Source organism: Scyliorhinus canicula, chromosome 18, assembly GCF_902713615.1.
Source record: "Scyliorhinus canicula chromosome 18, sScyCan1.1, whole genome shotgun sequence".
Classification (NCBI taxonomy): domain Eukaryota; kingdom Metazoa; phylum Chordata; class Chondrichthyes; order Carcharhiniformes; family Scyliorhinidae; genus Scyliorhinus; species Scyliorhinus canicula.
The window spans coordinates 84,369,721-84,396,273 of record NC_052163.1 but is presented as its reverse complement, the minus strand read 5'-3'; the positions used below and the strand labels follow the sequence as shown (position 1 = coordinate 84,396,273).

The 26,553-nt window shown below is 48.5% G+C and overlaps 1 protein-coding gene and 1 long non-coding RNA gene across 3 annotated transcripts in view; one reads left to right on the top strand and one right to left on the bottom strand.

Annotated features, from left to right (window-relative positions):
* The window catches only part of LOC119953361 (ELAV-like protein 1), a 31,881-nt gene extending 27,357 nt beyond the window's left edge, over positions 1 to 4,524 (bottom strand). For both annotated transcript variants that reach the window (XM_038777548.1, XM_038777549.1), the window contains exon 1: positions 4,345 to 4,524. The gene's annotated coding sequence lies outside the window, so the exon portion shown is untranslated. The remainder of the gene's footprint in view (positions 1 to 4,344) is intronic.
* A 156-nt stretch (positions 4,525 to 4,680) lies between these two features.
* Positions 4,681 to 25,839, top strand: LOC119953665. The gene is made up of 3 exons (XR_005458073.1): positions 4,681 to 5,023; positions 9,214 to 9,376; positions 25,570 to 25,839. It is a non-coding gene; the product is annotated as an uncharacterized LOC119953665 (long non-coding RNA).
* Positions 25,840 to 26,553: the final 714 nt, after the last annotated feature.

Below are 26,553 nucleotides of genomic sequence, written 5' to 3'. Positions count from 1 at the left end.
CTACGGAATGGTACACTTAAACATGCATCGTTTCTGCCAGAATTCCAGTTGGAATTCTTGACTCTTAAGTAATGAATAGAGGCACGAGAGGGATGTTTTTAAAAGTATAATAGAAATGTTACGCCCAAGCACCAAGTCAAATTAAAACTGTGACTGAAGGACTGAAAGCTCTGGTGTTATTCAAGCAGCATTTAGATGGTCAAGGTTTCAATGGAAGGATGAATTGAGATGGGCTTTCCTCATCGATTTTTGTGATGTCTAAAACTGGCCAGGCATTTAGTTGCCACGGTGCTTTGGGTCGGCACAATCGTTAGCACCGCTGCCTCACAACACCAGTGATCCCGGTTCAATTTCAGCCTTGGGTGACTGTCTGTGTGAAATTTGTCTGTTCTCTCTGTGTCTGCATGGATTTCTTCCAGGTCCGGTTTGGTCGCACAGTCCAAAGACGTACAGGTTTGGTGGATTGGCCATGCTAAATAGCCCCTTAACGTCCGAAAAGGTTAGATGGGGTTACCGGGTTATGGGGATAGGGTGCAGACGTGGGCCTAGGTACGGTGCTCTTTCAGAGGGTCAGTGCAGGCTTAATAGGCCAAATGACCTCCTTCTGTACTATAGGGATTCTAAGAATCTAAGTGTCAGGCAACAGCAAAGAGTTATAAATTTGAATCATTCGTTTATTTTCCCGACTGCTGATGCTGACTGATCCAAATAATTCTGTTATTTTATTTCAGTATTCAAATGTTTTTAAAATTTTGACACAGTAACAAAAGGATGAACAGAACCACTGAACGTAGAACCATTTTAAGGACACTGATTTGTCACCATCGCCAACTTAACACTGCAAAAGCAAAACCCAGTCTTTTTACTGTTACATACAACTTTACCTGTCAAACCAAAGAAATTTGCTCAGCACAAATGGAAAGTTTCCTGCATCTCAGCATTTTAAAGAGAAGCATGGTCAGTGAAGTGCATTGTTAAGTGCAGCACCAGCTAGTTACTGCATATTTAACAATCCAGCATTCTGAACATTTAAACACTTGTTTAAACAGTTCAAAATGCTCAAGGAAGTACTTTCCAACTTGACACATCCAGTAACAAAGAAACCTCCTTCTGCACTGTAAATTCTATGTTCGAAACAGGTGATATTACCACCTAAAATTAGCATGGGTCCCAAGCTTCATTTAATTGGCGCACTATTCATAAAATATAGAACAGTACAGCACAGATCAGGCCCTTCGGCCCTCGATGTTGTGCCGAGCCTTGTCCGAAATCCAGATCAAGTTATCCCACTCCCTGTCATTCTGGTGTGCTCCATGTGCCTATCCAATAACCACTTGAAAGTTCCTAAAGTGTCCGACTCCACTATCACAGCAGGCAGTCCATTCCACACCCTAACCACTCTGAGTAAAGAACCTACCTCTTCCAGCCCTCCTATATCTCCCACCCTGAACGTTATAGTTATGCCCCCTTGTAACAGCTTCATCCACCCTATCTATCCCCCTCATCATCTTATAAACCTCTATTAAAGTCGCCTCTCATCCTCCTCCGCTCCAAAGAGAAAAGCCCTAGCTCCCTCAATCTTTCATCATAAGACCTTTCCTCCAAACCAAGCAGCATCCTGGTAAATCTCCTTTGCATCCTTTCCAAATGCTTCCACATCCTTCCTATAGTGAGGTGACCAGAACTGCACACAATACTCCAAATGTGGTCTCACCAGGGTCACATACAGTTGCAGCATAACCTCTTAAACTCAAGCCCCGTTAATAAACGCTAACACATGATAGGCCTTCTTCACGGCTCTATCCACTTGAGTGGCAACCTTCAGAGATCTGTGGACATGAACCCAAGATCTCTCAGTTCCTCCACATTCCTCAGAACCCTGCTGTTGACCCTGTAATCCAATTTCAACATTTTTCCTACCAAAATAAATAACCTCACACTTATCAGGGTTAAACTCTATCTGCCATTTTTCGGCCCAGATCGGCATCCTATCAATGTCTCTTTGTAGCCTACAACAGCCCCTCACCTCATCCACTACTCCACCAATCTTGGTGTCATCAGCAAATTTACTGACCCACCCTTCAGCCCCCTCCTCCAAGTCATTGATTAAAAAAAATCACAAATAGCAGAGGACGCAGCACTGATCCCTGTGGTATACCACTGGTAACTGGTCTCCAGTCTGAAAATTTTCCATCCACCACCACCCTCTGTCTTCTATGTGATAGCCAGTTACTTATCCAATTGGCCAAATTTCCCTCTATCCCACACCTCCTTACTTTCTTCATGAGCCAACCATGGGGAATCTTATCAAACGCCTTACTGAAATCCATGTCTACGACATCAACTGCTCTACCTTCATCTACACACTTAGTTACCTCCTCAAAGAATTCAATCAAATTTGTGAGGCAAGACGAATCCGTGTTGACTATCCCAGATTAAGGTGCATCTTTCCAAATGGTCATAAATCCTATCCTTCAGGACCTTTTCCATTAACTTACCAACCACTGAACTAAGACTAACCGGCCTCTAATTACCAGGGTCATTCCTATTCCCTTTCTTGAACAGAGGAACAACATTCGCCACTCTCCAGTCCTCTGGCACTATCCCCGTGGACAGTGAGGACCAAAGATCAAAGCCAAAGGCTCTGCAATCTCATCCCTTGCCTCACAAAGAATCCTTGGATATATCCCATTATTCACCAGTTTAAAATTTCAATTATCTCTATACGTGGATACAAAAGGAAGAAAAAATATTTTCTTGCTTGTACAAATCAGTCAAGTTATCTAGAGTAGATAGAAAAGTCAAAATTGCAGCAAATCTACAGACAACTAAGCCCCCAGAATATTTCACTATCAAAATACAGTACATCCTAATATCTTAAAGTACACAATTTAGGCTGACACTTCAGTACAGTATCAAAGGGCTGTTGCATATTTTTTTAATGCATGACCTACGCACAAAAAAAATCATTAAGCAATTCAATGGATCACTCAAGTGGCTTAGCCAACATTCTACATCAACCACCACTATCAATTCCTTTAAGTTTGCCATTCACTCCATCCCTCTTTATGGGATCTTGCTTATTTAAAATGGCTGCCACGCCGAACACATTGTACTGCATAGCAATTGATTTGTATGGGAATCCCCTGCAAAAGTTGGTAAGAAACATGTTAAGCCATAAATACATCAAATTCTTTGATGCATTGAGTTAACAAAATTCAATGACTACAAACCAAACATTATCTTGACCATGGAATCAGAGCTAAACAATAGAGAAATTAGTGTGGCATTAAAGCTGTTGTAATTCCACAATAGCTTTTAAATGATAAAATGCAAATTTATATTTTGCACAAAAGTGCCAGCTGGAAAAATAAACAACTATGACTGAACTGTAAATTTAGATAACAGTACATTTTGTGGCTTAGATTTGCCAATAGGCTGGCTACAAGTAAAGGGGAAAATCTTAAAAACAGATTGAAGAAACAGGCGAAGCATGCGTTATCTACCTTCAACTGGTAAATAATATGTGCCTACATATTCAATCAAGCATGCACACCATCTGCAATCAAGTTGTACCTTTATCCGAAATGGAACTTTGGGAATTAACCGGCTTCTGGGAGTAAAGATATTTTTGTGGGGCGGAGGGGGAAATCAATCGTTGGGAAATGTTCAGTTTTTTTCATGGACGTGTGGGAATTAAGGCGAATATGTAATTAGTTTTTCTTTTGAAAAGTAATTCAAAATATTTGGAGTTCGTTAGATTAATAGTTTTCGAAAATCCAGGTGAAAGGTTCATTTTCGATTGTAATAGGTGATTTAAAAGGACTTGTGCTGGGTCCAAGAGCTGCTGTCTCGGGTGCAAGGTGCATTGTTCTGCCGGAGGTAGCGGCCCAGTTTCTCCATCCCCCTTCTTCGCCATTGAAGCTGGAGCCGCCAGGGCATTAACATTCCGCCCGTCCACCGGAGGCCCCCACCCTTTCCCCCCTACCGCTTCCATCTTACAACCGTCACATTTACTTGAAAAAGGCCTACCCCACCGGCGTACATCCCCGATCTCGATTTAGGATTTGCTGAACCGCCTCCTTTTTCCAGGAAGGAAGCCCCTCGTCCTCCATCGGTCCCATTACCCACTTAAAGCTCAACACCGCCACCCTCACTCCGCCACCATATCTTCGGCCTATCCAACCGGCATCCCTCTTTGTCTCGCGGGTCACCAAATACTTTAGCTCGGAGGCCCAGCCTGCAGGAGCGCAAGGCCCCAAGTGCCGCATGGCCTGGGCCCGTTTCCCGGTTCATGCCGAACATTTATTTATTTTCTTTCTCTCTTGACAAATTCACACTCACACTGTCTGAGCCCCGTACTTGGTACAGGGTGGATAGTACCGAGTGGCGCTGGCGTCTCTCGAGGACTCGAGCTGAGGGGGAGGGAAGGGAGAAGCTCGAGCCGAACGGAAAGGCAGAGGAAAAAAAAATCCGTTAAAATCAAACAAGTCAACCCCGCGCGCCGCCAGCCACCAGGACACCGCCCCCTCTTACTCCATTGGGCAAACCTACTGTCTGTCATACGCATTCCCCGCCTTCTCTGTCATACCATTGGCTCTCATTGACGTCAATCACCGATTCCGCCGTGCTCGCCGTTCCTATTGGTCCAAAGAGACGAACCCTGGTTACGGCGTCCGCTCCTGTCTGAGCAGACGGGGAAAGGGCGAGTCCGACGTTTGTCAATCAGGTCATTCGGACCCGGGGTTTTTTGCGGCACTTTTGAAGTTGGCAGCCGGAGGTTGTGGTTTCCGCTCGACGAGGAAAGTATTAATATGAAAGTGCGCTGGGAACTGGGTAGAAATCTCACCCAACTTGTCGCAAGAAGTTTCCTCAATATGCTGAAGGAAAAGCTCATTTCACGCATGTTGTAGTTGAATCTAAATATCAGTTTTTGAATCTTATTTTTCTCTTGGTATGTCCAGCCCATCCACTTCTTGTTTTACAGTGAGAAGTCTTACAACATCAGGTTAAAGTCCAACAGGTTTGTTTCAAACACTAGCTTTCGGAGCACTGCTCCTTCCTCAGGTGAATGGAGAGGTATGTTCCAGAAACATTTATATGGACAAAGTCAGAGATGCCAGACAATGCTTGGAATGCGAGCATTTGCGGGTAATCAAATCATTACAGAACCAGAAATCCGTATCTGTGGATCTGTAATGATTTAATCTGGGACCTCGGTGTCGTGAGGCAGTAGTGCTAACCACTGCATCACCGTGCTGCCCTATTGATTTCTTTATTGATACTATTTCAGAATTGGCAAGTCAAAATTACATTTTTAAACAAATATTAGTGTTTCTTTGCTTCCTTAGGCTATTTATAGCTGAGCAGTGTCGAGCCTGCTGAGTATTCCAGCATTTTCTGTTTTTATTTTGGATTTCGAGCATCCCTGTGTTTTGCCGATGCACTACTTGTAAATGGCATTTTGTATTTGGCTTTTGAATGTTATATAACGGTTGCTTTTGCTTATTTTTAATGTTCATTTATGGGATATGGGTGTTGCTGGTTAGGCCCTTAAGAGGGTGGTGGTGAGCTGCCTTCTTGCAGTCCCTGAGGTATAGGTATACCCACTGTGCTGTTTCGAAAGGGAGTTCCAGGATTCTGACCCAGTGACATAGAACATAGAACATTACAGCGCAGTACAGGCCCTTCGGCCCTCGATGTTGCGCCAACCTGTGGAACCACTCTAAAGCCCATCTACACTATTCCCTTATCGTCCATATGTCTATCCAATGACCATTTGAATGCCCTTAGTGTTGGCGAGTCCACTACTGTTGCAGGCAGGGCATTCCACACCCTTACTACACTCTGAGTAAAGAACCTACCCCCGACAACTGTCCTATATCTATCTCTCCTCAATGTAAAGCTATGTCCCCTCGTGTGAGACATCACCATCCGAGGAATAAGGCTCTCACTGTCCACCCTATCTAATCCTCTGATCATCTTGTATGCCTCAATTAAGTAATCTCTTAACCTTCTCTCTAACGAAAACGGCCTCAAGTCCCTCAGCCTTTCCTCATACGATTTTTCCTCCATACCAGGCAACATCCTGGTAAATCTCCTCTGCACCCTTTCCAATGCTTCCACATCCTTCCTATAATGCGGCGACCAGAGCTGCACACAATACTCCAAAAACGGCCGCACCAGAGTTTTGTACAACTGCAACATGACCTTGTGGCTTCGAAACTCAATTCCTCTACCAATAAAAGGTAACACACCGTACGCCTTCTTAACAACCCTCTCAACCTGGGTGGCAACTTTCAGGGATCTATGTACATGGACACCGAGACCTCTCTGCTCATCCATACTACCAAGAATCTTACCATTAGCCCAGTACTCTGTCTTCCTGTTATTCCTTCCAAAATGAATCACCTCACACTTTTCTGCATTAAACTCCATTTGCCACCTGTCAGCCCAGCTCTGCAGCTTATCTATGCCCCTCTGTAACTTGTAACATCCTTCTGCACTGTCCACAACTCCACCGACTTTAGTGTCATCTGCAAGTTTACTCACCCATCCTTCTACGCCCTCCTCCAGGTCATTTATGACAAACAGCAGTGGCCCCAAAACAGATCCTTGTGGTACACCACTAGTAACTGGACTCCAGTCTGAACATTTCCCATCAACCACCACCCTTTGTCTTCTTCCAGCTAGCCAATTTCTGATCCAAACTGCTAAATCACTCTGAATCCCATGCCTCCATATTTTCTGCAATAGCCTACCATGGGGAACCTTATCAAACTCTTTACTGAAATCCATATACACCACATCAACTGCTTTACCCTCATCCACCTGTTTGGTCACCTTCTCAAAGAACTCAATAAGGTTTGTGAGGCACGACCTACCCTTCACAAAACCATGTTGTCTATCTCTAATCAAATTTTTCCTTTCCAGATGATTATATATCCTATCTCTTATAAACCTTTCCAAGACTTTGCCCACAACAGAAGTAAGGCTCACTGTTCTATAGTTACCGGGGTTGTCTCTACTCCCCTTCTTGAACAAGGGGACAACATTTACTATCCTCCAGTCGTCTGGCACTATTCCTGTGGACAAAGATGACTTGAAGATCAAAGCCAAAGGCTCAGCAATCTCCTCCCGAGCTTCCCAGAGAATCCTAGGATCAATCCCATCCGGCCCAGGGGACTTATCTATTTTAACACTTTCCAGTATCACTAACACCTCCTCCTTATGAACCTCAAGCCCTTGTAGTCTAGTAGCCTATATCTCAGTATTCTCCTCGACAACATTGTCTTTTTCCTGTGTGAAACTGACAAAAAATATTCATTTAGCACCTCTCCTATCTCCTCGGACTCCATGCACAACTTCCCACTACTGTCCTTGACTGGCACTCCTCTTACCCTAGTCATTCTTTTATTCCTGACATATCTATAGAAAGCTTTAGGGTTTAGTGACAGTGAAGGAATGGCAATATATTCCAAACGTCAATATATTCAAAGTCAGGATGGTGAGTGACTTGGAGGGGAACATCCAGGTGGTGGGGTTCCCAGGTATCTGCTTCTTGATGGTGGAAGTTGTGGGTTTGGAAAGTGCCATCTAATGAACCTTGATGAGTTACGGCAATGACTGTATATTAAATCCGTTCATTAAAATCTTGCATCATACCTACTTAAATATTTCTTTGGAAATATTTTTATTAAAACTTTTTAACAATTTTCATACAAAACTTACAAAAACACAATATCAATTAAACAACAAGAGTTTCCTCCCCCACACCTGTGTAACAGTGACCAGCTCTCTAAAGTACAATATAAACTGCCATCTGCAGTAAAACCCTTCTCACTGACCCTCTCATGGTATCGCTTCTCGGCATTTTGGCTAAGATTGAGAGTAAAGTCATGTGTAATGCCTGGATCTGGTATGTCTCTCTTGTGGGGACCATGAATTGGTTCTATTTGAATTGGTTTTTGGAGCAGGCAACCAGATGAATTAGGGGTTTGCCCCTGTCCAATCTGCGCTTTTGCTTTTTAACTCTGATAAAGGAATTTTAAAAAAACTTGACCTTTTCAAGACGTAAAAATCCATCAAGTCACCCAGTCATGCCGAGGTGCTTGGCGGTGTAATTGACCTCCAGGCCATAAGAATCCATCTTCCACCAGTGAGGCAAAGGCCACCTATTTATTTTTAATGATAAGTTCATTTATATTTATAGTGAGAATTGCCTATGTAAACTTTCCACCCCATAAGCAGCAGCATCACTGGCTGTAGGGTGTAATTACATTGAAAGGTTGCCTTCATAAAGGCAGACACAATTTATAATGGGGGGGGGGGGGGGGGGGGGGGGGGGGGGGGGGGGAGAGAGAGAGGAGTCGGGAAGAAAAATGGAGAAACAATTTATAGCTGGCATTTTCAAAGTGGGGGTCACGGACAGTGGGTGAGTTACGGGCGGGTGTCGGGAGGGTTGCGGAGCCATCCAATGTGGCGTTCCCGATCGCCTGAATTCGGGTGCAACGGCTGCAGCAACCGGTTTTTAAAAATGCCGGCTGCGAGCGACTTTAAAAATGACGGCTGTGACCGGCTTAAAAAATGCGGGCATGCTGTGCATGCATGCCGCTCATCAGTGCGCATGCCCAGAGCCCAGATAGAAAAATTGCCTTCTCCTGACGTCAGCGCGCTGACCCAGGAGAAATTTTATTTTAAAAATTCAATTCAGCCTTGCTGAATCTATCCTGAATATGCTGAAGGGCAGCAGGGTAGCATGGTGGTTAGCATAAATGCTTCACAGCTCCAGGGTCCCAGGTTCAATTCCCGGCTGGGTCACTGTCTGTGTGGAGTCTGCACGTCCTCCCCCTGTGTGCGTGGGTTTCCTCCGGGTGCTCCGGTTTCCTCCCACAGTCCAAAGATGTGCGGGTTAGGTGGATTGGCCATGCTAAATTGCCTGTAGTGTCCTAATAAAAGTAAGGATAAGGGGGGGGTTGTTGGGTTACGGGTATAGGGTGGATACGTGGGTTTGAGTAGGGTGATCATGGCTCGGCACAACAGTGAGGGCCTGTTCTGTGCTGTACTGTTCTATGTTCTATGTTCTATGCTCAATGGTTAAGCCTGCTGAACTCTCTTTGATAGTGAATTTTAGAGATTAAAAAGATTCACAATTGTTTGAGTTAAATAATTCCTCCTCATCTATGTCTAAAATCGTCGTATTGTAATTTGCAGACTATATCTCCAGGCTGTAAACCACCCATCTGAGGAAAACTTACATTCTGCATCTGCTCTGTCGAATCCTGAGAGAATAATGCCTGTTTGAGTGAGGTCATTTCTCATTCTTCGCTACTCTAGACGGGAGAATATAAGCCCAGACTCACCTCTCGCATTCAAGGTAAGAGAAAATGGTGGGTCGTGAAAGTCGGCCGGCATGGGTCCCGAAGGATGGCCAGTTGGTAAAATGGGTCCCGGGCAAAAAGGTTTGTATAAAACTGATTTACAATGACATTGAAAACCGATGTAAGGATCCTACTGCCTACTGGTACTATCGGTTGCTGACATATCGGTTGCTGACATTACCAGGTGTTTGGCGATCAGAGGGAGGACACTTAATTTGCCCAAATGAGGTAGGGACAAACCCCAATGTAGCCACATCTATGTTTCTGGTTGCCAGGGAGGCTGATGCTCAACACTCAAGCTCTCGGAGCAGGTCAACATTTTTATTTGATTTTCCCGGCCTTTGAGAATCCAGATTATTTATTTGGCTTGAATTTCTTTCCCTCATTCATTCATCCACTTCTTCCCATTTCGAGGCTGCTAAATTTCTCTAGGTTCCAGCAGTATGGTGATGTAAATAGGTGCAAACAGTTAATACAGGACGTTCCTGCTGTTTGCACTGCCGTTGCTTTATATGGAGCAAGTCCTGCTTTGTTAGAGGCAGATCATGGAAATGGCTCTCACATGGCAGGTATGAAACTGTAGCTGCGAACAGACGCCAGATGATGTTCCCAGACTTAAACATTTCCAGGTGTTGGATTCCTTGAACAGTGTATGTAAAGCCCTGCTGCAGAAGGACTGTGTAATTACAACATGTCAAGTTTGTATCACTAAAGGTCATTATAAATATGGAGGTAAGAATTTATAATGGAGTGGGTTATTTATTTTTGTGACAACTGCTGTGTAGATCCTTTCACTGATGAATTATTTTGAATATAGTATGGAATGCTCCTGGTCTCTCCCAAGCTCTGTTTTAGAAAAAGCATACTGATAGACTGTAGTTTCAGACTAAGGAAAGGTTAATTTATTATGAAGTTTTATGTGAATAAAATCCGTAGCTAGAATTGGAATACAGCATTTTACCTGGTGATGTACAGTTTCAAGGACCCTTTAAAAATATTTTTATTACAGGTACATGCACATGACATAAACACTGATGCTTCTCCATGCTGCATTGATGTGGACTGAAACCTGAAAGAAACCATTCAATTTATTTTGTGACTTCCCTACATTACAACACTTCAAAAAGTAATATAATTTTCAATGTAGATTTTTGGGACATAACAGGTTTTGAACAATGCGACATAAATGCATGCCTTTATTTTTTGACAACTTCGGAATGCCCCAACGTGCTAGAAGATTTTCAGTTTTTTGAGGTACAAAACCCTTCTATTTGATTTGATTTGATTTATTATTGTCACATGTATTAGTATACAGTGAAAAGTATTGTTTCTTGCATGCTGTACAAACAATGTATACTGTACATAGGGAAGGAAGGAGAGACTGCAGAATATAATGTTACATTTATAGCAAGGTGTAGAGAAAAGATCAACTTAATACGAGGTAGGTCCATTCAAAAGTCTGATGGCAGTAGGGAAGAAGTTGTTCTTGAGTCGGTTGGTACGTGACCTCAAACTTTGGTATCTTTTTCCTGATGGAAGAAGGTGAAAGAGAGTATGTCCAGGGTGCACGGGGTCCTTAATTATGCTGGCTGCCTTTCTGAGGCAGCGGGAATTATAGATAGAGTCAATGGATGGGAGGTTGGTTTGCGTGATGGACTGGGCTACATTCATGACCTTTTGTAGTTTCCTGTGGTCTTGGGCAGAGCGGGCTCCACACCAAGCTGTGATACAACCAGAAAGAATGCTTTCTGTGGAGCATCTGTAGAAGTTGGTGAGGGTCGTAGCTGACATGCCAAATTTCCTCCGTCTTCTGAGAAAGTAGAGTTGTTGGTGGGCTTTCTTAACTAGAATATTGGCATGGGAGGACCAAGACAGGCTGTTTAATTAAATACTCTTAAGGTTCCAATTCTTAATTTCTGACATTAGGGTCGGTCCTCAGTTGTGCTTTACCTACGAGATACGAATAACTATGAATCCAGTAAAATTTATTAATCAAGGTTTTACATATACTTAACAAGAAGCAGTGAGGACAACATGGAAGTTTCTCACGCCTCCAAATCCTAGGAATTTGTGAGTGTTGCCAACATAGGCATTGTCTTTCTTTTCTCTGTCTTTGAAGTGATGATGTGGAGATGCTGCGTTGGACTGGAGTGAGCACAGTAAGAAGTCTGACAACACCAGGTTGAAGTCAACAGGTTTGTTTCGAATCACTAGCTTCCGGAGCACAACTCTTTCCTCATATGAATCCTGAGGATACAGGACGCTGAGTACGCTAATTTTAAACTCTATGTCTTCCCCCATTTCTGCACTCCTCTCTTGTTACGACTGGATTTCCAGTGCAACCTCAGAAGCCTGACCCTGAAGTTCGGCGGACCCCTACCCCCTCTCACCGGATGTAGCCTCGTGACCTTAAGGCCGCCCCTCCCTCGCTCTTTGCGAAACCTCACCTCCGACTGTAAACCCGTCGCCACCAGGAGCAGGCGGTACAGTGCCCAGGACAGGACTTCTTTCAAGTCGGAGGTCCAGCGGCTCTTGAGGGAGGGGATCATCGAGGCCAGCAATAGCCCCTGGAGAGCCCAAATGGTGGTCGTCAAGACCGGGGAAAAGAACCGGATGGTTGTAGATTACAGCCAGACCATAAATCGGTACACTCAACTTGGTGTGTACCCCCTTCCCCGCATAGCGGACATGGTTAATCAGATTGCACACTTGATGCACGATCAATTGAACAAAGACTAGAGTTGGATACAACTGAGGCTTTATTGCTCTAAGATGTGTGGCCTCCCACAGCAGCTGCCAAAATGGCTGCTGCATGGGGGACACACATATTTAGACCCTGCCTACTGGGCGGAGCCAGCCCAGTAGGCAGGTCCGACCATACATCACCTAATAAAGGTGTAACAGTGGTTTACCACATTCACCCCCTGTTAAAATTGAGTCCGGCGGGGGTGGTGGAGCACTATATACAGCAATGAATTAATATTTACAATATTTGCGAGCGAGAAAAATAAATGTCTTTTGAAGTCCAGTTGACCACGTCGAGATTTAACCGGTTGCCGTCGAGGTACACCACGTAGGCATACTGGGGGTTTGCATGGAGCAATTGCACCCTCTCCACCAACGGGTCCGCCGTGTGGAGTCGGACGTGCCTACGGAGCAGGACTGGTCCTGGAGCTGTGAGCCAAGTCGGGAGCGACACCCCGGATGTGGACTTCCTGGGGAAGGCAAAAAGACTTTCATGGGGTGAGTTGTTAGTGGCGGTGCACAGTAGTGACCGAATGGAGTGCAGTGCATCAAGGAGGACCTCCTGCCAGCGAGAGGCTGGGATGTTCCTGGACCGTAGGCCCAGTTGGATGGCCCTCCAGACCGTCCCGTTCTCCCTCTCTACCTGTCCGTTTCACTGGGGGTTATAGCTTGTCGTCCTGCTGGAGGCGATACCCCTGCTGAGCAGGAACTGATGTGGCTCAGCACTTATGATTGAGGATCTCCTGTCACTGTGGATGTAGGCGGGGAAGCCGAACAGAGCGAAGATTGTGTTGAGGGCTTTGATGACGGTGGCAGACGTCATATCGGGGCATGGGATGACGAAGGGGAATCTGGAATACTCATCGACCACACTGAGGAAGTACGTGTTTTGGTCGGTGGAGGGGAGGGGCCCTTTGAAATTCACGCTGAGGCGTTCAAAGGGGCTGGAGGCCTTCACTAGGCGTGCACGGTCCGGCCGGTAGAAGTGCGGCTTGCTCTCCGCACAGACCTGGCAGTTCCTGGTGACTGTCTGTACTTCCTCGACGGAGTAGGGTAGGTTGCGGGCCTTTATGAAATGGTACAACCGTGTGACTCCTGGGTGACAAAGGCTGTCGTGAAGGGTTCGGAGTTTGTCTATTGTGTGCTGACACATGTACCACGGGATAGGGCGTCTGGGGGCTCGTTGAGCTTACCGGGGCGATACAAAATCTCGTAATTGTAGGTGGAGAGCTCGATCCTCCACCTCAAGATCTTATCGTTCTTGATCTTGCCCCGCTGCGTGTTATTAAACATGAAGGCTACCGACCATTGGTCAGTAAGGAGAGTGAATCTCCTGCCGGCCAGGTAATGCCTCCAGTGCCGCACAGCTTCAACAATAGCTTGGGCCTCTTTTTCGACGGATGAGTGCCGAATTTCTGAGGCATGAAGGGTGCGGGAGAAGAATGCCACGAGTCTGCCTGCCTGATTGAGCGTGGTGGCTAGGGCAACGTCTGCGTTGCTCTCTACTTGAAAGGGCAGTGTCTCGTCTACTGCATGCATCACGGCCTTGGCGATATCTGCTCTGATACGGGCGAAGGCCTGTTGTGCCTTGGCCGTCAGGGGAAAGTGGGTGGACTGTATGAGTGGGCGGGCCTTGTCCGCATAGTTTGGGACACACTGGGCGTAGTATGAGAAGAACCCCAGACAGCGTTTGAGGGCCTTGGGGCAGTGGGGAAGGGGAGCTCCATGAGGGGGCGCATGCGGTCGGGATCGGGCCCCAGAACTCCGTTCTGGACCACATAGCCGAGGATGGCTAAGCAGGTCGTGCTAAACACGCACTTCTCCTTATTGTAGGTGAGGCTTAGGAGAGTGGCGGTGTGAAGTGATTTGGCAAGGTTGGCATCGTGGTCCTGCTGGTCATGGCCACAGATGGTGACGTTGTCTATGTACGGGAAGGTGGCCCGCAAACCGTACCGGTTGACCATTCGGTCCATCTCCCTTTGGAAGACCGAGACCCCGTTAGTGACGCCGAAGGGAACCCTGAGGAAGTGATACAGGCGACCGCCCGCCTCGAAGGCAGTGTATGGATGGTCCGATTTACGAAAGGGGAGCTGGTGGTAGGCGGATTTGAGGTCTACCATTGAGAAGACCTGGTACTGTGCAATCTGATTGACCATATCAGATATGCGTGGGAGGGGGTACGCGTCGAGCTGCGTGTACCGATTGATGGTCTGGCTGTAGTCCATGACCATTCTGTTTTTCTCTCCAGTTTTAACGACTACCACTTGGGCTCTCCAGGGGCTGTTGCTGGCCTCGATGATGTCTTCCCGAAACAGCCGCTGGACCTCAGACCTGATGAAGGTCCTGTCCTGGGTGCTGTACGGTCTGCTCCTGGTGGCGACGGGTTTACAATCCGTGGTTAGATTTGCGAAGAGGGAAGGTGGATCGCCTATAAGGTCGCGAGGCTGCACACAGTGAGGGGTGTAGGGGCCCGCCAAATTTTAGGGTTAGGCTCTGGAGGTTGCACTGGAAGTCCAGACCTAGTAGTAGGGCAGCGCAGAGGTTAGGGAGGACGTAGAGGCGGACGCCACTGAATTCTATGCGCTGGACCGTAAGTGTGACCGTGCAGTACCCCCGGATCGCGATGGAATGGGATCCGGAGGCTAAGGGAGATTCTTTGGTTGGTGGGGTGTACCACGAGGGAGCAGCGCCTTACCATATCCGGGTGGATGAAGCTTTTGGTGCTCCCGGAGTCCAGAAGCAAGAGGTCACGTGGCTGTTCATTTTCATGCTGGTCGATGCGGTGGTCAGGTTGTGCGGACGAGACTGGTCGATTGTCACTGAGGCGAGTCGTCGTCGGTCGTCGTTGACGTCAGATGATGGGGAGCCTGGGGGGGCCTAGGTCCTGAAATGCTGTCGGTGTCCATGTGCCGTGGGGAAGACAAGATGGCAGCGTCGGAAGATCTTGGGGACAAAATGGCGGCACCCATGGGCTACACGTTGCGGGAGTTGGACAAGATGGCAGCGCCCATGGACCGCACGTGGTCTGAGAGGGGTGGGGGGGTAAGATGGCGGCGCCCACTGGCCGCGCGTGGTCCGGGGAGGTGAAGATGGCGGCGCCCATTGTGCGTAGACTAGGGGGGTGGGGGCGACAGCGACGACTGCACGGGCCTGGCACACCGCGGCGAAGTGCCCCTTTTTACCGCAAGCTTTACAAAGGGCAGAGCGGGCAGAGTTGGTGAGGGTGTTTCTGCTGGCTGCAAAAATAGCATCGAGGGCCCCCGGGGTGCGATGGCTGGCGCGCGGTGCAGGCGAATTGGCTGGGTAAGGCACCCGCTGGGGCGGCCGTCTGTGGGGTCCACAATGCATAGGAGGGGTGGGCCGAGCGGCTGGGGGTGTAGGCCTGAATGTTGCGCAAGGCGACCGTCATGGAGAGCGCTAGCTTCTTTGTCTCAGCCAAATCGAGCATGGCCCCCTCTAACAGTCTTTGGCGCATGAGGTTCGACCCAATCGCTGTAACGAACGCGTCCCTCATAAGGAGGTTCGAATGTTCAGTGGCCGTAACGGCCTGACAGTCACAGTCCAGGACGAGTGGGATTAGGGCCCGCCAGAAGTCTTTGATGGACACACCAGGGAGTTGAGAGCGGTGGCGAGTACGTGCCTGGCGAAGAGCGTGTTCGTCTTTTGCACGTAGTTTTCTTTGAGAAGCGTCATGGCTTCGGCGTTGTTCGGCGCATACTGGATCAGCGCGAAAACGTTGGAGCTCAACCTTGAGTACAGAATCTGTATCTTCTGAGCCTCCGAGATAGCGCTGGGCGCCGAGTTGATATACGCCTCAAAACAAGCTAGCCAGTGATTAAAGTCCTTTTTGGCGTTGCTTGATTGCGGATCCAGCTGGCAGGGACTATTGGCGAACCTGTGGTACAGGTCCTACCATACATCACCTAATAAAGGTGTAACAGTGGTTTACCACACTCTCCCTCTCTCGGGCTCTGTCTCTGACTCTCTCTCTCGGGCTCGCTCTCTCTCTGACTCTCTCTCTCTCTGACTCTCTCTCGGGCTCTGTCTCTGACTCTCTCTTTCTCTCTCGAACTCTGACTTTCTCTCTCTCTCTCCCCCCTCTGACTCTTTCTCTCTCGGGCTCTGTCTCTGACTCTCTCTCTCCTGTCTCTCTCTCTCCTGTCTCTGACTCTCTCTCTCTCCTCTCTCGAGCTCTGTCTCTGACTCTCTCTCGGGCTCTCTCTCTCTCCTGGGCTCTGTCTCTGACTCTCTCTCTCTCCCGGGCTCTGTCTCTGACTCTCTCTCACTCTCGAGCTCTGTCTCTGACTCTCTCGAGCTCTGTCTCTGACTCTCCCGAGCTCTGTCTCTGACTCTCCCGAGCTCTGACTCTCTCGAGCTCTGACTCTCTCTCGAGCTCTGACTTTCTCGAGCCCTGTCTCTGACTCTCTCGAGCTCTGTCTCTGACTCTCTCGAGCTCTGTCTCTGACTCTCTCGAGCTCTGTCTCTGACTCTCTCGAGTTCTGTCTCTGACTCTCTCGAGCTCTGTCTCTGACTCGCTCGAGCTCTGTCTCTGACTCTCTCGAGCTCTGTCTCTGACTCTCTCGAGCTCTGTCTCTGACTTTCTCGGGCTCTGTCCCTGACACTCTCTCGAGCTCTGTCTCTGACTCTCTTGAGCTCTGTCTCTCTCTCTCTCTCTCTCTCTCTCTCTCTCTCTCTCTCTCTCTCTCTCACTCACTCGGGCTCTGTCTCTGACTCTCTTTCTGTGACTGACGAACAAAGAAAAGAGGAACGGGCCCTTCGGCCGTCCAAGCCTGTGCCGACCATGCTGCCCGACTAAACACAATCTTCTACATTTCCTGGGTCCGTATCCCTCTATTCCCATCCTATTCATGTATTTGTCAAGATGCCCCTTAAATGTCACTATCGTCCCTGCTTCCACCACCTCCTCCGGCAGCGAGTTCCAGGCACCCACTACCCTCTGTGTAAAAAAACTTGCCTCGTACATCTACTCTAAACCTTGCCCCTTGCACCTTAAACCTATGCCCCCTAGTAATTGACCCCTCTACCCTGGGGTAAAGCCTCTGACTATCCACTCTGTCTATGCCCCTCATAATTTTGTAGACCTCTATCAGGTCGCCCCTCAACCTCCGTCGTTCCAGTGAGAACAAACCAAGTTTATTCAACCACTCCTCATAGCTAATGCCAGGCAACATCCTGGTAAATCTCTTCTGCGCCCTCTCTAAAGCCTCCACATCCTTCTGGTAGTGTGGCGACCAGAATTGAACACTATACTCCAAGTGTGGCCTAACTAAGGTTCTATACAGCTGCAACATGACTTGCCAATTCTTATACTCAATGTCCTGGCCAATGAAGGCAAGCATGCCGTATGTCTTCTTGACTACCTTCTCCACCTGGGTTGCCCCTTTCAGTGACCTGTGGACTTGTACACCTAGATCTCTCTGACTTTCAATACTCTTTAGGGTTCTACCATTCACTGTATATTCCCTACCTGCATTAGACCTTCCAAAATGCATTACCTCACATTTGTCCAGATTAAACTCCATCTGCCATCTCTCCGCCCAAGTCTCCAAACGATCTAAATCCTGCTGTATCCTCTGACAGTCCTCATCGCTATCCGCAATTCCACCAAACTTTGTGTCGTCTGCAAACTTACTAATCAGACCAGTTACATTTTCCTCCAAATCATTTATATATACTATGAACAGCAAAGGTCCCAGCACTGATCCCTATGGAACACCACTAGTCACAGCCCTCCAATTAGAAAAGCAGTTCTGTATCCAGCTCACCCCTGATCCTGTGTGACTTCACCTTTTGTACCAGTCTACCATGCGGGACCTTGTCCAAGGCCTTACTGAAGTCCATATAGACAACATCCACTGCCCTACCTGCATCAATCATCTTTGTGACCTCTTCATAAAACTCTATCAAGTTAGTGAGACACGACTGCCCCTTCACAAAACCATTCTGCCTCTCACTAATACGTCCATTTGCTTCCAAATGGGAGTGGATCCTGTCTCGAAGAATTCTCTCCAGTAATTTCCCTACCACTGACGTAAGGCTCACCGGCCTGTAGTTCCCTGGATTATCCTTGCTACCCTTCATTGGCTATTCTCCAGTCCTCCGGGACATCACCCGAAGACAGTGAGGATCCAAAGATTTCTGTCAAGGCCTCAACAATTTCCTCTTTTGCCTCCTTCAGTATTCTGGGGTAGATCCCATCAGGCCCTGGGGACTTATCTACCTTAAAATTTTTCAAGACGCCCAACACCTCGTCTTTTTGGATCTCAATGTGACCCAGGCTATCTACACACCCTTCTCCAGACTCAACATCCACCAATTCCTTCTCTTTGGTGAATACTGATGCGAAGTATTCATTTAGTACCTCACCCATTGCCTCTGGCTCCACACATAGATTCCCTTGCCTATCCTTCAGTGGGCCAACCCTTTCCCTGGCTACCCTCTTGCTTTTTATGTACGTGTAAAAAGCCTTGGGATTCTCCTTAACCTTATTTGCCAATTACTTTTCGTGACCTCTTCTAGCCCTCCTGACTCCTTGCTTAAGTTCCTTCCTACTTTCCTTATATTCCACACAGGCTTCGTCTGTTCCCAGCCTTCTAGCCCTGACAAATGCCTCCTTTTTCTTTTTGACGAGGCCTACAATATCTCTCGTTATCAAAGGTTGCCGAAATTTGCCGCATTTATCCTTCTTCCTCACAGGAAAATGCCGGTCCTGAATTCCTTTCAACTGACACTTGAAAGCCTCCTTTCATGTGAGAGTACCTTTAAGAAATGGATGTTTAAGCAGTGTACCTTTTAAGAAATGGAGCAGCTCATATTACTGAAGTGATGTCAGAGGATGGGGGGAGCTGAGCTGGGCTCACTTATGTTTTTGGTTTCAGTTTTGAGGAAAAAGAGCTTGGGTGTGTCTGTGTTTTGCAGTGAGCTGGATCTGCTGTGATCTCTGCCATGAAAAACTATCTCTGGGTGATTTTAACTCATAAAAGTAATGTCTTTAACCTGATGTGTTTCTATTTAAAGGTGTTAAGTCTCTTGGATGTTTAAAGGAACAACTGAAGTATTATTTAGTGTTGTATTATTTTCGGGGTTATCTTTGAAGTAAGGGGTGTTAAGTGATCCAATGTTTATTTAAAAGGTTAAGTTGAGTTCATGGAATAAACATGATTTTGTGTTTAAAAACCCACATGTCCATAATTGTAATACCACAGCTGGAGAGCAAGCCCTGTGCTTTAGAAGTAACAATACATTAAAGGGGGAGGTTGGTTGAACTCCATGACACATTTTGGGGTTCTGAAAACGCCTCTCCCATAACCCTCCCACGTGTCAGATTTACCCTCAAACATCCGCCCCCAATCTAGGTTCTTCAGTTCCCGCCAGTTTCCTCACCCTGGGACCACTCTTATCCTTGTCCACCAGCACTTTAAAACTTACTGAATTGTGGTCACTGTTCCCGAAATGCTCCCCTACTGAAACTTCTACCACCTGGCCGGGCTCATTCCCCAATACCAGGTCCAGTACATCCCCTTCCCTAGTTGGACTATCTACATATTGTTTTAAGAAGCCCTTCCTGGATGCTCCTTACAAACTCTGCCCCGTCTAAGCCCCTAGCACTAAGTGAGTCCCAGTCAATATTGGGGATGTTGAAGTCTCCCATCAAAACAACCTTGTTGTTTTTACTCTTCCAAAATCTGTCTACCTATCTGCTCCTCTATCTCTCGCTGGCTGTTGGGAGGCCTGTAGTAAACCCCCAACATTGTGACTGCACCCTTCTTATTCCTGATCTCTACCCATGTAGCCTCACTGCCCTCTGAGGTGTCCTCCCGTAGTACATCTGTGATATTCTCCCTAACCAGTAGCGCAACTCCGCTACCCCTTACACATCCCCCTCTATCCCACCTGAAACATCTCAATCCTGGAATGTTTAGCTGCCATCCTCCCCTCAACCAGGTGTCTGTAATGGCAACAACATCATAGTTCCAAGTACTAATCCAAGCTCTAAGTTCATCTGCCTTACCCGTAATAATACTTGCATTAAAACATATGCACTTCAGGCCACCAGACCCGCTGTGTTCAGCAACATCTCGCTGTCTACTCTACCTCAGAGCCATACTGGCCCTATTCCCTAGTTCTCCCACAATGCTTTCACCTTCTGATCTATTGCTCTGGTGTCCACCCCTGCCATACTAGTTTAAACCCTCCCGTGTGACCCTAGCAAACCTCACGACCAGGATATTTACGCCTCTCCAGTTTAGATGCAACCCGTCTTTCTTATGCAGGTCACACCTGCCCTGGAAGAGCTCCCAGTGGTCCAGATAACAGAAACCCTCCCTCCTACACCAGCTGTTTAGCCACATGTTTAGCTGCTCTATCTTCCTATTTCTAGCCTCGCTGGCACATGGCGCAGGGCGTAATCCCGAGATTTCAACCCTAGAGGTCCTGTCTTTTAACTTTCTGCCGAGCTCCCTGAGCTCCTGCTGCAGGACCTCATGCCCCTTCCTGCCTATGTCATTAGTACCAATATGTACAACAACCTCTGCCTGTTTGCCCTCCCCTTCAGGATGCCCGCTACCCGTTTGGAGACATCCTGGATCCTGGCACCAGGGAGGCAACATTCCATCCTGGAGTCTCTTTCACATCCACAGAAGCACCTATCTGTGCCTCTGACTATAGAGTCCCCTATGACTATTTGCTCTTCTGCGCTTTGACCCTCCCTTCTGAACATCAGAGCCTGCCCTGGTGCCACTGCTCTGGCTGCTGGTGTTTTCCCCTGATGGGCTATCCCCCCTGACAGTATCCAAAGGGGTATACCTGTTTGAGAGGGGGACAACCACAAGGGTTTCCTGCACTGACTGCCTGCCCTTTCTGGTGGTCACCTATTTCTCTGCCTGCACCTTAGGTGTGACCACATTTATATAACTGCTATCTATGACGCTTTCCACCACCTGCATGTTCCTAAGTGCATCCAACTGCTGCTCCAACTGAACCATGCGGTCTGTGAGGAGCTCCAGTTGGGTGCACTTTCTGCAGATGAAACCATCCGGGACGCTGGAAGCCTCCTGGACCTGCCACATCTCACAGTCAGAGCACTGCACCCCTCTAATTGACATTGCGTCAATTAATTAGTAAATTAAATTTAAAACTTAAAAAAAATGTTACTGTTAACTATATGTTTCCTAGCAGTAGATTTCTACATTGAATGTGAAAGCTAAATACAGTACTCTCTGATCTCTGGCTTAGATAACCCTCTAAATTATAATTAAGTAATTATGTTTAATTAGCTTAACAATGCTTAATTTTTAAATTTAGTGTAGCCTCCTAACCAGGTCACAGCTTTACTGTGATGTCACTTCAGTTTTCCCCCCACACAATTTGAAAAGGTAATAAAAATAAAATTGAATAATAAATAAGTTACCTTCCCAGGTTCTCAGATGCTCTCTGTTCTCTACCTGCAGATTAAAAGTTACAGGCCAGAAGAAAGAGAGAGAACAAAAACAGTAGGGAAAAAGCACCTTCTCCCACTCCGCACCGAATTACCTCACTGCACCAAATTACCAAATTCCAAATTCCCACTCTAGATGTGTCTCCTTGACTTGCGCAAAGCTGATATGCCATCAATGAACACACGACGAGTGGAGAATGTAACAGGCTGTAATATACAAAACAGAAAGCCTCCTGGCCTCTGATCCCAAACTGGATCAGAGGCGGAGACCAGCCACCTTTATACATGAGACCAAGGGGAGGAGCCACAGGCGGAGCCAGCAGGGACAAGCCCAGGCATGTAACAATACAATGCAATACAATACAGTGGTTGACCACATTCACCCCCTGTTTTAAAAAAAAAAGAGTCCGGCGTGGGTGAAGTGAGCTTATAGATCAAGTCTGTCAGGGGCCTTGACCTTTCGCTGTGATTGCCTCAGTCCTGGCTGTGGTGTGGGCACCGGTGTCGAGACCTGCGCGTCTGGGAGTGTGTTGTCCTCTTTTTCACCCAGTTGAGGCGGTGGAGGGGTTCGTAGTGATGGTTGCCGGTGGGCCTGCAGGTGCCTAATCCCGATGGGAGACTGTGTCCTGTCGCCTGTCCTGATGTGCCACATAGGCATATTGTGGATTAGCGTGGAGGAGCAAGACTTCTCGACGAGGGGGTCTGATTTATGACTCCTCGCATGCTTCCGGAGGAGGACGGGCCCTGGGACTGTCTGCCAGGACGGGAGCGAGACCCCAGAGGTGGACTTCCTGCAGAAGGCAAACATACACTCGTGAGGAGTCTCGTTGGTGGCAGTACACAAGAGCGACCGGATGGAGTGGAGTGCATCGGAGAGGACCTCCTGCCAGCGGGAGACTGGGAGACTTCTAGACTGTGGGGCCAGGAGGACAGCCTTGCAGACCGTCCCGTTCTTCCTCTCCGCCTGTCCGTTGCTCCGGGGTTATAGCTGGTCGTCCTGCTGGAGGCGATGCCCTTGCTGAGCAGGAACTGACTCAACTCGTCGCTCAAGAAGGAGGAACCCCGATCGCTATGGATGTAGGTGAGGAACCCGAACAAGGTGAAAAGACTGTGCAGGGCCTTGATGACAGTGGCAGAGGTCATGTGAGGGCATGGGATGGCAAAGGGGAGTCTTGTGTACTCGTCAACAATGTTGAGGAAGTACACGTTATGATCAGTAGAGGGTAGGGGCCCTTTGAAATCGATGCTGAGGCGCTCAAAGAGGCGAGGGGCCTTTACCAGGTGCGCTCTGTCTGGTCAATAGAAATGCGGTTATCACTCCGTGCAGACCTGGCAGTCGCTGGTCACGGTCCTGACCTCCTCTATGGAGTAGGCAGGTTGCGAGCCTTGATAAAGTGAAAAAAACGGGTGACCCTCAGGTGACAGAGGGCCCGGAGTCGGTCAACTTGTGTGCTGGCAAATGTACGGCGGGATAGGGCTTCTGGGGGCTCATTGAGCTTCCCAGGTTGGTACAAGATATCGTAGTTGTAGGTGGAGAGCTCGATCCTCCACCTCAGAATCTTGTCATTCTTGATCTTGCCCCGCTGTGTGTGATTGAACATGAAGGCAACCGACCGTTGGTCAGTGAGGAGACTGAATCGCCTGCCGGCCAGGTATTGCCTCCAATGTCGCACAGCTTCTACAATGGCTTGGGCTTCCTTTTCGATGGAGGAGTGTCGAATTTTGGAGGCATGGAGGGTATGGGAGAAGAAAGCCACGGGCCTGCCCGCCTGGTTGAGGGTAGCGGCCACCGCAAAGTCCGACGCATCGCTCTCCACCTGGAATGGAATGGACTCGTCCACAGCGTGCATCGCGGCTTTGGCAATATCTGCCTTGATGCGGTTGAAGGCCAGGCGGGCCTCAGCTGTCGGGGAAAAACGGTGGATTTAATAAGTGGACGGGCCTTGTCCGCATAATTGGGGACCCACGGGGCATAGTAGAAGAACCCCAGGCACCTCTTCAGGGGCTTGGGGCAGTGGTGGAGGGGGAAGTTCCAGGAGGTGGTGCATGCGGTCGGGGTCTGGCCCTTGGACTCCGTTTTCCAAAATGTAGCCAAGGATGGTGAGGCGGGTTGTGCGGAAAACGCATTTTTCTTTATTGTAAGTGAAGTTCAGGAGTTTAGCGGTGTGGAGGAAGTGCCGGAGGTTTTCGTCATGGTCCTGCTGGTCATGGCTGCAGATGGTGACATTATCTAAGCACGGGAACGTGGCTCGCAGCCCATACTGGTCAACCATTCGGTCCATTTCTCGTTGGAAGACGTCCCATTGGTGACGCCGAAGGGAACCCTAAGGAAGTGGTCCAGGCAGCCATCTGCCTTGAAGGCAGTGTATTGGCGGTCCTCCGGCCGGATAGGGAGCTGGTGGTATGCGGACTTCAAGTCAACTGTAGAGAAGACTCGATACTGCGCAATCTATTGACCATGTCAGATATGCGGGGGAGGGGGTACGCATCGAGCTGTGTGTACCGGTTGATGGTCTGACTGTAGTCGATGACCATTTGGTGCTTCTCCCCAGTCTTGACGACCACCACTTGGGCTCTCCAGGGGTTGTTACTAGCCTCAATGATCCCCTCTCATAGGAGTTGCTGGACCTCCGACCGGGCAGGGAATCGCCTGCTCCTAGTAGCGACGGGCTTACAGTCCGGGGTGAGGTTAGCGAAGAGCGAGGGTGGGGCGACCTTAAGGGTCGCGAGGCTACAGACTTTGGAGTGCCACTGGAAGTCGAGCCCCAATAATACTACGGCGCAGAGATGGGGAAGGACGTAGAGTTTGAAGTTAGTGTACTCTACGACTTGTACAGTAAGGGTCGCAACACAGTACCCCCGGATTTCTACTGCATGTGATCCGGAAGCCAGGGAGATTTTCGGGGTCGCGGGCAAGATTGGGAGGGAGCAGCGCCTTACCGTATCTGGGTGTATGAAGCTGTCTGTGCTCCCGGAGTCGAAAAGGGAGGCCGTCTCGTGCCGGTTGATTCGGACGGTCATCATCTATTTTGTGAGCTGATGAGGCCGGGACTGGTTGAGCATGATGGAGGTGAGCTTTAGAAGTTGATGGGTTGGCCGGTTGGAGGTCGCGGCGGCCAGCATAAGATCGGGTGAGCAGGCCTCCCGGGAGGCTGCGGAGTGGTCCCAAGATGGTGGCCGGCATTGGAGATGGCGGCCCCCATGGGTCGCGCATGGCGGGTGAAGTACAAAATGCCGTTAAAGATGGCGGCCCCCATGGATCTCACATGGCGGCCGAAATCAAAGATGGCGGTGAAGACGGTGGCGGCCACTGATCGCACATGGTGGGTGGCGCGGCAGCTGGCAGCACTGCTGGGCCTAGAAGCTTTGGGGAGAGATCGGGCCTGGCAGGCTTTTGCAAAGTGGCCCTTCCTCCCACACCCATTGCAAGTCACGTTCCATGCAGGGCAGAGTTGTCTGGGATGATTACTCTGGCCGCAAAAGTAGCACTTCAGGCCACAGGCGTTGGTGCGCTGCTGCGCGGCACAGGCTTGCACCGCACCCGGGTCGGATGATAGCGACGCCCACGAGGTCCACCATGTTCTGGTAGGCCACCTCCAGCGAGCTTTAGAGCTGCACTGTCTCTGGGAGGCCGAGTATACCCCCTTCTAGCAATCGCTGGCGGATGTTTAGCTCACTGGGCTAATCGCTGACTTTGAAAGCAGACCAAGGCAAGCCAGCAGCACGGTTCAATTCCCGTAACAGCCTCCCCGAACAGGCGCCGGAATGTGGTGACTAGGGGCTTTTCACAGTAACTTCATTTGAAGCCTACTCGTGACAATAAGCGATTTTCATTTCATGTAGTTTGATTTCATGCCTGCGACATAAGCCTTCCCGTACCAGCCTCCCTGAACAGGCACCGGAATGTGGCGACTAGGGGCTTTTCACAGTAACTTCATTTGAAGCCTACTTGTCACAATAAGCAATTTTTTTTTCTTTTCTTTTAAGCGTCCCTGACCAACAGCTCCGTGTGTTGGGTGGCCGATACCGCCTGGCAGTCACAGTTCCGGCAGAGTACCCGCAAGGCAGGCAGGAATTCTGCTAGTGATTCCCTAGGGCGTTGTCGTCTCGTGGCAAGAAGGTGCCTAGCATATACCTCGTTCACAGACTTAACATAGTGTCCCTTCAGCAGCATTATCGCCTCCGTATACGAGGGGGCGTCCCTCTGATGAGAAGAAAGACTTGCGGGCTAACCCGTGCGTGGAGGATCTGCTTCTTTTGGAGGCCGGTGAAGTCTTCAATGAAGGATCTGAGGTACGCTTCGAAGCAGCTTAACCAGTGCATGAAAGTTGCAGTGGGGTCGGCTGCCTGTGGGTCCAGCTCCAGGCGATCAGGCTTGAGTGATGAATTCATATTAGATGTTCAGTGTATTAAATTGATATGCCATCAATGAACACACAACGAGTGGTGAACGTAACTGAGGCTTTACACTAAACAGAAAGTCTCCTTCTAATCCGGAAATGGATCAGAGGCGGAGACGAGCCACCTTTAGACATGAGCCCGAGAGGAGGAGCCACAGGCGGAGCCAAAAGGGACAAGCCCAGGCATGTAACAATACAATACAGTGATTTACCACACTGACTCTCTCTTCTCTCTCTGACTCTGTGAATCTGTGACTCTGACTCTCTCTCTCTGACTCTCTCTCTCTCTCTGACACTCTCTCTCTCTCTCTCTGACACTCTCTCTCTCTGACTCTCTCTCTTTCTCTGACTCTCTCTCTCTCTCTCTGACTCTCTCTCTATCTCTCTTTGACTCTCTCTCTCTTTCTGACTCTCTCTCTCTGACTCTCTCTCTCTCTCTCTGACTCTCTCTCTCTATCTCTCTTTGACTCTCTCTCTCTCTTTCTGACTCTCTCTCTCTCTCTCTCTGACTCTCTCTCTCTCTGATTCCATCTCTCTCTCTCTGATTCTCTCTCTCTCTCTGATTCTCTCT